The sequence below is a fragment of the Zosterops lateralis genome (assembly GCF_965231275.1).
Source record: "Zosterops lateralis genome assembly, chromosome: 2".
Lineage (NCBI taxonomy): Eukaryota > Metazoa > Chordata > Aves > Passeriformes > Zosteropidae > Zosterops > Zosterops lateralis.
This window is the reverse complement of record NC_139763.1, coordinates 3,884,350-3,897,871: the sequence shown is the minus strand read 5'-3', so window position 1 is coordinate 3,897,871 and position 13,522 is coordinate 3,884,350.

Sequence of the window (13,522 nt, the reverse complement as noted above, 5' to 3'; positions counted from 1 at the left end):
GTTGAGACTTGTGCTTGAATTTCTGGAGCACAGAGATGTGGAGCCACCTCTCAGAGAAAATTAAAAATTCCTGCTGGGAGGAGCACTCATGTTATGGGAGGAAAGGTCAAGCAAACGTAAGGCAAAATCACCTTGCATACAGAAAAACCAGTCCTGATCTCAAAGGGATCACAGTTCTCCCTTAGTGGGAGGGCAGGGAGGAGAGGGAACCAAAAGTCATGACAGAGTAAGTTTGGCTTGGTAGCAACTCCAGCACGTGTTTTTTTCCTGGGCCAGCCACAAGTCAAAAGTTACAAACTAATTTCACAGAGGTTGAAAAGCAGCAGCAGCAGCCTCATCTCCCAGGCTGTGACCCTGTTGCGCTGCTCCGTTTCCCTCTGGCTGCGCGTTGAGAGTAGAACAAACAAAGACCTCCATTTTCAGATTTTTTTTTTTTTCATGAGAGCTGTAGCCCATTCCATGAACATTCCATGGTGGGGAGAGCTCTCTGCCAAAGTGCAGGAAGCACCAGCAGAGCTGCTGAAGGTTAATCCAATATTTAGCATTCAGTGGGTTGCCAGGAGTTATAAAACCGTTCATATGGTTTGATGGCTGTGTACAGCTTTCCATGGTTACTTTACATCCGCCTTGGAGAGTGATGGATTTGAAAGCACCACTAGGATGTCTTAGGGAACACTGTGAGGCCTTAGGACAGGCAGCAAACTGAGATTTGTCATTGTCAGGGAGCTGGCTTTGAAGAATATTTTGAGATAAGCTCTCTGCATGATTTTGGAGCTCAGAACAAAGCCAAACTCCTGGGCACCAAAGCAATGCCACATGTCAAGGAAAACCCCACAGGTATGGGAAGCCTGGAAGGTTTTTTTTAAAAAAATAAAATTTTTTAAATTTAAATTTAATGGGGCAAATGTGCAGATCAATGCTGGTTAAGTGAGCAGGAATATTCCAGTGAAAAAAGATGTGGGACTGTTCCACTGTGGAGTTGATGCAAAATTCAGCTGAGTGTGGGGGAAGCAACACACCAGCAAAACTCCCAGATCTCCCAAACCCTGCTCCTCTTCCTTTCCCTTCTCCTGGAAAGGAAACACAATGCTGCATATGCAGCTTTCCTGATGGGAGAAGGGAGATGGACAGAGGGATGGTGCTGGGGGCTGTTGGTGGTGACACACCTGGAAGGTGAGTGAGGAGGAGCCCGTGGGCTCTGAGTTAATTCCTGAGTGTGTTCCCCACCAAAAAAAAGTTTTGGGTCAGGTCAGAGGCAAAGGATGGTGAAGGAGATATAAGATGGAGTTTGGAGATCCACAAATTGGTAATGATTTGGGTTCAAATCAGAAAGCCATTGGGCTTTGGGGCTTGTGCCTGTAGCTGCTTTTTCTGATTATTTTTCTTCCTTTGGAAGAGGAAATATCCTTCCTAAGGAATCAGCACACAGCCAGTTTTTACCTTTACCTTTGAAGTGTGAACATGTATGTGACAATTTCCAAAGGAGGACAGAAGTCCAGGGAAGTTTGGAACACATGAACACCTGGGACTTGGGTTTGTCAGCAGCAGTACACAGCCTGATTTATGGGAATTTGGAAAAAAGGGGATTTATTTCCTTGTAAACCTCTTTTTTTTTTTTTTCCTCATTTTGTTACTCAGTCTTGTTCACCTCCTCAGTTCAATAAGCCTTTTCAAGCTTTTTTTTTTTTTTTTTCTGCATCTTTTGAGTCTTTCCAATGTTTTCTAAATCCTGACCCACGTCCTCTCTTTGTGGAGATGTTTTCTGTTCCTTCCTCGTTACTGCTGTTATTTGTTTTCTCACAATTGCCTTGCAAGCTGTTCCTTCCTTCCTTCCCTCCAGTTTTTCCTGGTTTATTTGCACATCTCAGATTGTTTTTTCTTTCTGGAAGGGAAAAAACACAGAGGGATTAAGTAACACAAGTGTTACACAGAATTCAAAGGTCCCATCATCATCTTACTTTGCAGCATCATAAATCACAGAATCCCACAGTGGTTTGGGTTGGAAGGGACCTTAAAGATCATCTCATTTCATCCCCAGTTATGGCAGAGACACAACCCATTAGGGCAGGTAAATCAGTAATTAACTTCTTCATTAGATGCTTAAATTAACCCTCTGAGTCATCCTGTGCTCAGGCTGCACCGGGAGTGTGCAGGGAGCAAAAGGTGTCCTCTCTTTTCTTCCTCACTTTCCTTTAGTAGCTTTGTTGGCCCAGGACAAGTATTCCAATAGGAGCAGGTAGGAACAGAACATAGGGATTAATATTTTAATTTAATTCTAAATAATTAAAAATTTTATGCTATTTTAATTTAGATTTTAATCTGGCCAGGGCTAGAGTATTGCATCCTTCCCTCCCTGCAATCCCCAAAAACAGAATGCAGAAAGAACAGGATTAGTCTAATCCAATCATCCATTTCCATTTTTTAAATATTTTCCATTATGTTTAACCTAATGAAAAGAACAGATAGAAACCATTTTTATTTGGTGAGGGAGGAGAGGCATCAATCTCTTCTGCTGTGTTTTAAGTGAAAGCATGGGGGGAAAGAGCCTCAAATTGCACCAGGGGAGGCTCAGGCTGGAGATTGGGCAAGGAAATTTCCCTGGCAGAGTGGTCAGGCCTTGGGATGAGCTGCCCAGGGAGGTTTGGAGTCGCTGTCTGGGGGAGTGTTCAGGAGGAGGCTGGAGGTGGCCCTTGGGGACAGGCTTTGGGCTGATGCTGGTGCTGCTGGGGTGGCACTGCCTGATCCTCAGGGGCTCTTTCAACCTGGATGATTTTGTGCTTCTGTGCTAAATCATAATTATTTATTATTTATTACTTATTATATTTTATTTATTTATCATATTTTAATAATATTTATATGTATATATTATTATTTGTATTTTTATTTAATATTATATTTATTATTGGTTATTATATTTATTATTTATTATTTTATTTTAGTCACTTTTCGTTGTTAATTCACTTATATATAGTGCTAAGCTCAGTTACAAAGCCTGAAGCCGAACCCAGAACTCAAACAGTGGATTTTGAGGTGATTTTTACAGCTATGTGTTTTCCCCCTGAGAAAACCACAAAATTAAAGGTCAGACCTTTTATCATCCTCTTTTCCCTGCCGAGCTGTGTCTTTACTGCCTGCAGAAGCTGATTTGAACAGATTGAAGGAAACACAGAGTTAATCCCTGACACTTTTGTGGTGGGAGAAGCTGCCGGGACACCTCTCAACATCCCTGTGTTGAACAGAGCAGAGGGCAGGGATCTCTTGGAAGCAGGAGGGCAGTGTTGCCACGCTGAATGAGTTTTTCAGCGCTCTGGATTTGAGTTTCAGTGCTCTGGGTCTACATTTCACTCTTCTGGATTTGCTGTTGCACTTTAAACCCCTCTGGCTCTCAGAGCCCTGCGATGGGGAAACCACAGAGCAAAGCCCCAGTGCTCCCAGTTCAGCCCCAGATCCCTGCTGGGGCATCTTTGTGAAATGAAATTGTGGTTTATAACTCATGTCCACAACTCAAAGTTTTTCTTCCTGGCAGCATTTGATAAATGGAGCAGTGTTTTGGTTTTGTCTCTAGTACAAAATGACATTTTAAAACCAACAATTCTGTTCTCGTTATGTCCTTCGTTTTACAAATTATGTTTTTTGAGCACCGCTGCTGTTACCATGAGTGTGCTCTTTCCTATTCTTCCCAGAATGAATTCCATAGAATCCCTGAACGGTTTAGTTTGGAATGAAGCTTAAAAATCATCTCATTCCAACTCCCTGCCATGGACAGGGACACTTTCCACTAGACCATGCTGCTCCAAGCCCCATCCAGCCTGGCCTTGGACACGTCCAGGGATGATTTCATGCAGAAAATACATGTGAAATAGAATAGGATCTATTTCGTTTATAAGCTTTTGCCAGAGGTTTCATTTGAGGAGAAAAAAATAAATAACCTGCTCTTCAGTGACAGCATTTTAGCTCACTTTAAAAATAATACATTAATTCAACTAGCAGACCTCCAGCCTGTGTGCAGACACATACCTAAGCACATACCTTCTATGCCAAGGCATATTAAGCTGATTTATTGAATTATTTTGGTTTTGGTTTGATTTTTTTTTTTTTTTTTTGCTGGCTGAAAAGTGTCAATTTTAAAATTATTCACTCCTTAGAGAAACAGAGAGCCAACATTTGAAATTATTGTTGCTGTCTTCCTGCTTCAATTCTCCTCAGTGTTGGTGAAATCAGGAAGAATTTATGTTTGCCCAAATGATCTGGGGTTGGGCACTCACAGATCCCATGGACTTGGCTGTAATTTCTCACACCACACAGGCAGACCAGTCCTGCACCTGGTGAATGAATTTTTTGGTGGGCATGAAGAATGAACTCCGAGCTGAAGTGGCAAAAGGTAATTTTCAGCACCAGGTTTTGTCCTTCTGGGCTTGGATGGGCTGTTGGCACCTCCAGACGTTGCCTGAGCTCAGGACTTCTGGTTGTTGCTGCTTTTCCAGGTGTGGTGAGAGGTTTGGAGTGACTGGCCTTGGCAGCTCTGAGCAGAGACCACTGGAGGCTGTGGCTGAATAAAACTGTCTGAGGAACTGGGAAATTTATACACAGGACACAGAGAGAGAACCAGAAGTCCATTAAAATCCCAGAGTGCAGAGGGAGCACGGGATAGAAGGGGAGGTGAAGCTGGATTTCACAGAATCACAGAATCATTAGGTTGGAAGAGATGCTTTGGAAGGAGATTTTCTGGGCAGGATGATTTCAAGCCAGAAGAAGGTCCAGAGGGAAGGGAAGGGAAGGGAAGGGAAGGGAAGGGAAGGGAAGGGAAGGGAAGGGAAGGGAAGGGAAGGGAAGGGAAGGGAAGGGAAGGGAAGGGAAGGGAAGGGAAGGGAAGGGAAGGGAAGGGAAGGGAAGGGAAGGGAAGGGAAGGGAAGGGAAGGGAAGGGAAGGGAAGGGAAGGGAAGGGAAGGGGTGCTGGAGCATGTCCAGAGAAGGGCAATGGAGCTGGGGAAGGGTCTGGAATATGTGAGTTATTGAGGAATGGCTGAAGGAGCTGGGCAAGGGGCTGAGCCTGGAGAAAAGGAGGCTCAGGGGGGACCTTGTGGCTCTGCACAAGTCCCTGCCAGGAGGGGACAGGGAAAGGAGGAGAGGAAATGGCCTCAAATTGCACCAGGGGAGGCTCAGGCTGGAGATTGGGCAAGGAAATTTCCCTGGCAGAGTGGTCAGGCCTTGGGATGAGCTGCCCAGGGAGGTTTGGAGTCACTGTCTGGGGGAGTGTTCAGGAGGAGGCTGGAGGTGGCCCTTGGGGACAGGCTTTGGGCTGATGCTGGTGCTGCTGGGGCGAGGGTGGGACTGGATGAGCTTGAAGGTCTTTTCCCACCTGGATGATCCTTGATGCTGTGATTCACTGTTTGTGCTGCAGGCCCTGCCTTTCCCCACAGACCCTCATTTTTCTCTTCTTGTGTCCCACAGATTTTAAAGGCCACAGTGTCTGTGGTAACCCCACTGTTCCTTGTTTCCCAGGGTTCCCCCGTGGCTGCTGTGTGATATGAGCACAGTGTGAACACTTCCCTGAGCTGGGACCTTGCTGTGCTGGAGGTGATGGGTGGCTCCAGTGAGCTGGAGGAGCAACCCCTGGAGGAAAAATGTGTGGTGTAAGGTCTGGCAGGTGGCACCTGGTGTTTGTGTAGCCCTTCCTTATTCTGCACTCTGGAGTAAAACACAAAGTCTGTGCGTCCTTCCCATGAGGACCATGGCAACAATAAATGCCCAGAGAAGTTGTGGCTGTCCCTGGATCCCTGGAAGTGTCCAAGGCCAGGTTGGACATTGGGGCTTGGAGCAGCCTGGGACAGTGAAAACTGTCCCTGCCCATGGCAGAGGGTTGGAGCGCTGGCACCTCTGCAGAGCTCACAGCCTCTCTGATGGCTTTGCTGTATTTTTGTGTGTGTTTCTTTTTGGTGTGACCAGCACTGGGCCCATGGGATGTGAAAAAAAAAAAAAAGGAAATTATGTGTTCCATGCTCTTGGTTATTATTTTTTGCTGCCTGACATCCACTGCTTTGAATAGCAGCGGTATTTTTGAAAGTGTGTGTAAAGCAGGGTGGGGAGACACCTCGTTTTAGTGCTGTAAATTTGGCTTTCTCTATAGAAAGAAGAACAAACAGCTCCACCTTGCAGCTGTGGAGGATGGTGGAGGTTGGAGGAGGATGGGATGTGCTTTGCAGTGAGGTTTGGACTGATGGGATGAGGATGGACAGGAGGACATGGGGAAGGCAGCTGGGAGAGCTTGTGAATGCTGCTGCTGGCTAAAACCCAATTTAAGGACTCTGCACAGTGGTTTTTGCTGCCCCAGTGTTCCCAGTGAGTGTGGGGGGACTGGTCATGCACATCACTACCCATCTGTGATCACAATTCTGAGCCTTTTGGCACTTTCCCAGAAAAATTGTGGATGCCCCATCCCTAAAAGTGTCCAGAGCTGGATGAGGCTCTGAGCAGCCTGGGATGGTGGAAGATGGGAGGGGGTTGGAATTTCAAGATCTCTTCCAACCCAAACCGTTCTGGGATTCTGGGAAATGGACAACGTGTTCAAAGGGCTTCATCACTCAGAAACGGGGAAAACACACCATAAGAAAGTGAAAGAGGAGACGAAGATGTTAGTCTTTTTAAATAATATAAAATAGTATCTATAAAATCACAGAATCACAGAATGGTTTCTTGGAGGCTGATGAATGGCTTTAAAATGCAGATTCATCATCCTAAAATTCAATATGTGCTTTCAAGGGCAAAGTTTTATATTTTACTGATAGATCTTGTCAGTCAAGGATTCCAAAGGCCCTACACTGAACCCAGGTGAGGGATTAAGTTATTTTTTTTCCTAATTGCCACTTTTCTCAGCTATGCAGTATTTAATTGGGCTTTGTGAAAACTCCAGTTCTGATTCTCAGTTCTTCTAAGGCCTGACCTTATCTTGTGCTTCTGCAAAGTCATAGAAACAGCATAAAATTCACAAAATCTCAGAACAATTTAGGTTGGAAAAGGCCTCCCAGCCCATGGAGTCCCAGCTGTGCCCCATCCCCACCTTGTCCCCAGCCCAGAGCTCTGAGTGCCACCTCCAGGTGACACCTCCAGGGATGGGCACTCCAAACCTCCCTGGGCAGCCCCTGCCAATGCTTGACCACCCTAAAATTGTTCCAAATTCCATCAAAATCACTCTCCAAAAAGGAGAAGTTATGCCACCAACCCTCCTACCTTTTAATTGTTAACAAATCACTTTTCTGGAGGTTATTTTAGGGGACTCACTATTTGGGCCCATGATGGAAGAACAGAATTTGCCGTGCAAGCACAAACGCCAAGGGGAGAGAGAGAAAACAACGTGCTGAAGACTGGCTGATTATTTGTCACACAAGCAAATCTGTATTTAGAGAGCTCCATAAAAAAAAAAAAAAAAATATATATATAGTTTCCATAGTGAAAAGTGAGAACACCCACCAGCGTCAGGCAGTTGGGAACAACCAGTTTATGTGCAAAGGAGGAGAAACTTAAAGAATACCCTTCAGTTTTCCTAACCACTGTTTTCCTTGGACCACGAGGCATGCTGAATGTTCCTGGGAAAGCTGGAAACCTTCTCCAGTGTGCTGAAGAATTCACATCCACGTCCTTCATTGTCACTGGCTGAGTGCACGTATTTACTCTCAGGGCACTTTTATACAGTGTGATGGAGACATCAAGCTGGAGCCCGGGCCAGTAATTCTTGAAATAACTCACCATTTGGGAGGAGAATAAAGGGTGTTAATCTCAGCTCCTTGGCTGGAACTCCCAGTAAAGTTTTTACTTCTCCGCTCCCCAAGAATAGGCACAGTGTTCCACGAGAAAATAATTCATATTCAGAGTGTTACTCCGTATATAAAATTTCAGTGCACCAGCGCACAACTAATCCTTAGAAGGGAAAAGTTGCCCTCAAAAATCCAGCCAAGCTCCGCGGTGCTTAATGTACATGGACTTGAATGATGGGCAAAATGTTGAAAGAATTAAGTTAAATGTATTTTGGGGTGGGTTGGGGCGGGGGGGGGAACATTAGGAAAACTCTTGGGCAAATCTTTTGCAGATGGCAGACGGCTTAATTGCTGTGGTAAACTCGTCTGAGATCTCTGGAAAAATTTGGGTGCTGCAGTAATCCAGTGGAACCCAGCAGACCCAGGTTCCAGCAGCTCAAAGCAAAGCACGTCTTCATCTTGCTTAAATTTCACCCAGGGTTTTGGGGCTGAGTTTTTCCTGCCTTTATTTTTTTTCCCCCATTTAATTCTTTTTAACCGATTAAAAAAATGTGCATGTATTATTTGGGTAGGGAAAAAAAAACAAAACAGAGGCCTTGAATGAAGCAAAGGAAGTTACAGGATTCCTCTCTCCTAAATGTCACCCTGGAAAGCTTTGTGCTGCCCACAGCTGGACAAAAATAGGAAAAAAATAATAATTTATCATTGTGCAGGACACAACACCAACCAGAGGAGCACACTGGGGGAAGTGGAAGGGGTTCTTCTGTGACTTCTTAGTCCACACTCACCAGTTTGGAGACCAAATTGGTGTCAGATGCCATTCATGTCATTCCCATAATCTCACTGCAGGGAAATGGTGACACCCCCAGGGTTGCCAGAGTTCAAGAACAGTTTGGACAATGTTCTCAAGCACAGAGTAGGATTTTGGGTCTGTCCTGTGCCAGGCCAGGAGCTGGACTCCATGATTCTTGTGGGTCCCTAGCTCTCAAAAAAAAGAAACATCTCTTGTTTGTTTGTTTTTTTTTTTCTCTCAGACATATATTGCTTTTAAAAGCTGATAAAATGATGGAGATTATGCTCTTTTACAGGTGGGTCCTGATCTGGTCTCTCTCACTGCACATTTTTCCCCTTTAAGGACAATCTTCCTGGAAGTGAGCAATTCCCCAAAGGTTAATATGATGTCAAGACAAAAATAAACTTGTGGGGGGGGGGGTTGGGACAGGGTTATAGAGCAGTGTTATTCCTCAAAGTATTAAAAACAAACCCAATCCTTGAATATTTCATGAACTATCCAGGTAGATGCTCTAGGAGGTGGCATTTTTAGAGTTTTCCCCTGCATGATGAGCATCTGGCACTGCTTTTTGTGCAGGTCAGTGCCTCCACAGGCCATCAAACCTCAGGAGTTTTCAGCATCCAAGGCAGATGCTGCATCACAGAGATGGGGGATCAATGCTAGGGCACCCCAGGAAAGGCTCTGTGCTACTTTCTGATTTCCTTAATGAAGCTTTGCAGGAGTCCCAGTGGGGACAGGAGTGGTGAGGGGGCTGTGTAGGGTCGCTGAGGAGGAGATGGTGGGGAAGGGGCAGCAGAGCTGGCCAGAGATGTGCCAGGGAAAACCCATTATCCTGGGGGCAAAGCAGTGGGAAATCCCACTGTGAGCTGGGTTCAGGAGCTTTGGGAGTTCAGGCTGAGGAGAAAAAAGGGGACCCTGCACTGGGGGACATCCTGTGTCAGCATGGACACTGTTCCTGGAAGGGACAAAGGTGGGTCACCTTCCCTGTGTGCACCATGTCGAGTGAGCGACTAAACTGCCAGAGGGAGACAAGCTGGGTGATGGTTCCTCCCACACCAGCACTAGGAAGAGTGATTTTCCCAGCAGAATCCATGATTGTCCCAAGGAAATCCCTCTGAGGTGCCACTGCTTTGGTTGTGGTGGAACCAGAGCTCTGCTGATGTAACTGTGACATTTGTCTTTAGAAAGCCAAGCAAATAAATAAACAGTGGTTCAAGACATGCTGCCACCAGTTGCTTTCTGGCTGAGCTGGGAGCAGAATAAGAGAAGTTTTTGCTGTCTCTCCTCTCTTTCCCTGCCTCTGCACTCCCCTCTGCTGCCAAAGGCACTGGTTTGGGCTTCCCTGCACACTGAACCTGTTTTTCCCCACAGAATGCACCTGGAGGAGGCAGAGGATTGCATTTGCCAAATTCATTGCGGCTCGTGGGCTTCAGGAGTGAAGTTACTTTTCTCTTTATGAATAATCTCAAATAACCAGCACCTTTTTGGGTGTGTTTTTTAAACACCTCAGTAGCTTGCTCACACATCTGCTAATCTCTTTCCAAATGCTCTTTGCAAGCCTGTCCCTGCTAATGAGTTGGAGCTCCAGTGAGAAGGACAGCCCTGGAGATTTCTGTGGTCCTGTGGGAAACAGGGGTTTCTGTTTGAAAATGCCCTTTTTTTTGCGGTGGTTGTTGTTGTTTGCATTTTATCCCTGAACACAAAGCTGGCAGGGCCACAGTGAGCTCAGGCACCTGGAATATCCCCTCCTGCTGGAATTTTCCCACTGCCAGAGGGAGGTGAGTCTCTCCAGAAGAATCTGGGATTCCTGCTCAGTAGTTGTGATTAGCTACAGCCCTATCTGCCTGAAAAAGGGCAGCAAGTGCAAAGCTGTGTGAGTGGAGTGAGCATTTCTTGTACTCCTCTTGCTTTTCTTCTCTCAGGATCTCTACCCAGGGATGGAGGAGTTTTTTGGTTGGCATTTCTGTCTCTTCCCTGGATGCCAAAAGCCAGCTGAGCTCATGGGTGGTGTAAGCACCACACAGCCCTGAGAGGAAGTTCTGGGGAGACTGGGGTGGGATGTGCAGATTATACCCAAAAAAGGATGAGGAAAGTGTCTCTCTGGCCATCAGGAACTGCTTGATGAGCAACTCTGACTCAGCTGGAGCTCCACAGGAGATCTTGCACAAGTCATCCATCCACTCTTGGACTGCTTGTGGCACAAACCCACATTTTCCATAGAAACACTGGGGGAAACCCTCTCTGATCACCATATTAAACAGGGTTTTTGGAAATGCCTGCAATGGGACTGTGCTGTCACAACAAAAGGCTGTTGTTCACTGTGGTTCACATGAAACCCCCTCTCTAATCCATGGAGAGAGTCAGGAACTTCCAGAGGGTGATTCCCAGCCCATGGTAGCGGGGTTGGAAATAGGTTTTCTTTCAGGCCCTTCCAACCCAGGCTATTTTATTATTCTGAATTCCTAACAGCAAGGAAGCCATGGCATTAATTGTGCTGAAATCTAAAATGACTTACCCATGCTTAAGGCCTTGTGAGAGAGAAATCATTCTTTACTTCTGTGTGTCTGAGATGAATTTGATTTACTCATGAGCAGATTATGGACAGGTGGAAAAATTGATCATCGCACATGATCAATTGCAATATCCAAGTAAAAATACAAATATGGTGTTCTTAATTTATTAAGGGAGGTCAAAATAGCACATCTCTGGATGTATTTCTGTTGCAGAGCCTCTTAAAGGAAGGAAAATTTATTTTCTTGTAAAAGAAAATCAAAACAGCAATCAGTGACAGCAGATTCAAGTTCTCTGTCGCTTTTCCCTTTGGTGCCAAGCTCACTGTGGTCTCCACCTCACTCTGCTCTACTGGCAAATTGCAAATCAACAACCTCTTACCTTGCTGTTCATCTGTCTAGAAAAAAAAAAAAAAACTTTATATTTTTTTAAATGCACTTCCCAAGCATATTTGACTATTGGAGTGAGTAGGAGCTTTGTAAAAGACAACACATTATGATTCAGCTCTCGAAGGTGTGGAAATATCATCCTCAGATATTCAGAGGAAAATGCTCCAAGTTGTTTTTTCCTGTATGTGTCCAAGTTACATTTAGTTGACAGCTAATGTTTCTAGCCAGATAATGAGTGTATTTCTCAGAAATTGGACACAGAGGGATTTTTTATGGGTTCTCTTAAGTCCCTTCCTCTTTTTACAGCAGCATGTAATTCACTGTACTTCTCCCTCCATTACAAAGAGGCAGCAGGTGTTCAGTTAAACTGAATGATTGTCAGATGGTTTTAATGGTTGAGAGAGACAATATATAAAGGGCTGAGAGACAATATTTTAGGGTTGATTCAGAAAAAAAAAAAGATATTTCAAAATAATGGAAATTTGCTTCAAGTGGGGTCAAATCTTACTGGATTCAAGGGAAGAAATGCCATGTTTTTGGTGGAATAATGAAAAAAAAATTCTTTCAAGGGTCCTCTGGAGGCCCCTACCCCCAAACCCACATCCCACTATGGATGACTGCAAATTCAGGTGGCTCAGGGGTTTTCTGGTTGAGTTTTGCAGTTTGGAGGCTGCAGAGGAGATTGTCACTGCTGCCCCAACTCCACCCAAGATGAAATGCCACCCCCCTGGATGGATGCTTGGCATGATGCACAATGCCCAGGCCCAAGGAGAGGTCTACCATAGGCAGCTGGACCCTTTCCTGACCCCAGGAATCTCCTTTAATGAAGGGATTTCAGGAGCTCTTTCTTTGATGACTTCATGTTTTCGTTTGGCGTTGAGTGGGCAAAGTCATCACACTTTGCTGTGTGTTCAAACCTAAACTCCAGGACTCACATCAAGTCTTTAAAATTCTAAGTAACATCATTCTTTTCATGATCCATGGACAATAGAAAATGCTTCCAAGCAGGATTTCTGCAGCCTTCTTGCTTTGATGTTGGAAACATCCTCACACAGAGCAACAGTCACAGAAATTGCTGTAATAAACTGTTGTGTTCATAGGAACTGAACAATGTTTATGTGCTGTTGGTAGTGCTTTGGACAAAATCAATGTGTGGGTTTGTGTTTTAAAAACCCCTTTTTTGTGGACTTTTTGTGAACATTTCTCCACAAAGGGATGAAGTCTGTTTTTATCCTGGGTCAATTATTCAGTCTTCAACAGCACAAAGATGGATCAAAATAAAACTATTACATTTTGTAAAGGTCACCATGTCTTAAAATTTATCAGTTAAAGAGCTCTATGTTTTTCTCCCCTCTTTTTACTTGTCATATTTTTATTAAAACCCCTTTCCCTCTTGGTTCCATTCTTCTGGTTTGGGGGTTCAGTGAGCTGTAGAAAGCAATCCTCCCTTCAGTGGCAAAACTGATATTTACTTTTGTCCAGACATTTTTATTGTCTTCTTAGTGAGGCTGTTGATCTTTCAACAAATCTATGACAGAAAAAATAAAAATCCCCATCAGTTCCTAGCTCTGTCCATCTATTTTTTTGAGAAAATACTCAGTGCTGGTCTTTTTTAACAGAAGGGAAATTCTTTGTGAAGTTTGACCAGACAGAACACAATTTATCCTTTCTGTTGTGGTGCAGAGGTCATGGTGAGAAATTTTGTGTGTGGGTATCACTTAAAATCTTCAGGAACAAACCCTGTTCTTGCCTTATTTTGTGAAGATCATCAAATGTGTGGTTGAGCTGGCAGATCTGAGCAGAAACTTTATAAGTTTTGAGCGTGTAAATGTGGCAAGATTTTGGTCTCGGAGCTGGGTGTGTCCTGTTGACTCACAATATACCCAAGAAATTACAGTGTGAGGTAAAATGCTGAGCAGGTCCTTGCATTCAGTGGGTTCTAACAGAGCATGATGCAGTGATTTACCCCAAGGATTTGGGATCAGAGCCAGGGAGGAGGCAACTCCTGTGGTGTAGTGGTTGCTAGAGCAGATATTTAAGAAAAAACCCTGTGGTTTGGTCAAAGTGGGATGGGAAGA